Genomic DNA, 1885 nt, shown 5'->3' with positions numbered 1-1885 from the left:
AAGAGAAGTGACCCATCCCATCACACCATCAAGTACCAACAAAATACTTTTTTCATAATACATAATAGCAATAACATACTACTATATAGTGAATAGCATTTATTATTTTTCTACCCCAATTTTTTTGACCAATTTTTAACCATAACATATATGCATATGGGTGCTTAATGTAGTAGTGTGAGGAATTTTTTCTAACTATTAAAATTTTGACGTGGAACTAATTTAATTCTATACAATCGACATGTAAAATCCATATGTCATATTTGAATTTATTTTAATAATATTAATATTTATTAGTTGACTCAAAGTTTAAAAACAATATATATTAAAGTCTTATCTAGTCTAATATGAGATTTTTTTTAAATTAACTATAACTATAAAGTATATCCATTAATGTTATTGATGATGAATTTCTCTCAAAAAATTTGATAGATTGTAGTTTTTAAAATGTCTCTTTTTTTTATTATATTTTTCTATTTATAAAATTTGAATTTAAAACTTTACTTAATCAAGTGATTTGTAATTTGAGTTTAATTCTACATAAATCAAAATTATTTTGATGACCCTAGTGTCGAACTTGCAATAAATAATTCGTACTCATGATGATTTTTAGATTAATTAATTCAAAGCAAAACATAACTTTTGTTGTATGTAAGTTGATAAATAAAGTGGTTAAATTTACTCAAATTTTAATAAAAAAGAAAAAGATTTTTTATTATCATATTTTCTTAAAAATAAAACAACTAAAAAAATCTCATCTGACACTTTAAATGAATCAAGTAATTTTGATTTAGAAGAGTAAATTCTTACTGACCCAACCTACTAATAAATTATGATCCAGCTAGGGCCATGTTTTTGTAACCTTTTTATGGAAATCCATAACGACACTTTTATTTATCTTTTAAAAATAGTATTCATGTTTTTTTCTTCTATTGATTGAATTATAAAACTCGAAAATTATATATAAATAACAGTATCAATGTCGGATTTTATGTCTGAAAAACATTTATATAATTAATATATAATAATGAAGTTTAGTGGACTTTGAAACTAAAATAATACTATTAACACAATTTTACATGAACAATTTCTTAGAAACAGTGTTTCCAAAAAATTCTTACAAATAATTGTCGGTGATTATGTGGGATTTTCTCGCTTAAATTATATTAAATTATTCATATAATTATATTTTTTTACATGCAAGTGTTAAAAATTTAATAGTTCTTTAACTTTTATAGCTTAAATTTAATTTTTTTTAATACCAATCGGACTATTACACATGTCATATATAATTGTATAAATAACAAAATTTATGTACATTTTTTAAGATACTTATTATATGATTTTTAACTTAATTAACTATAAAATTTATTTTTTTAAGTATTTATTTTTCTTAAAAAATAGTCAATTAACTTATGAATGTAGAATTAATTTTCATTCAAATCTAGAGTTTCTGCTTTGTTTGACTTTCAAAAACATATCCTAAATAAAATAATTTAGGAAAAAATCTTGTGGATCGATCTATCTATATCCTCTTTCATTTTAGTAATAGAGCGAAGATATGCAAAATTTATGGAGTCGTGGTAAATCTTAAACTATTCTAGAGCAAATCTCATGGTGATATTCAAATCAACTACCTCCTTTATTTTATAATATAATATATTTATATTAAAAATTCCACTTTTTAACATTACCTTTAGTACTTTATTTTTCAAGAAGTAAAAAACATTCCCTTTTGGTAATTGCAACCTAGAGCTTGGTCTTAGAGTTCATCTTCTTCAATAAATTGATTTTCTTTTAGCATGTTTGTATGTGAGTTCACAAACTATTTAAAGGCGAGATAAATACAAAATGATGCATGTCTAAATTTATTTACATAAAAATA

This window comes from Cicer arietinum, chromosome 8 (genome assembly GCF_000331145.2).
Source record: "Cicer arietinum cultivar CDC Frontier isolate Library 1 chromosome 8, Cicar.CDCFrontier_v2.0, whole genome shotgun sequence".
NCBI classification, from domain to species: Eukaryota; Viridiplantae; Streptophyta; class Magnoliopsida; order Fabales; family Fabaceae; genus Cicer; species Cicer arietinum.
This window is presented reverse-complemented; position numbering follows the sequence as displayed.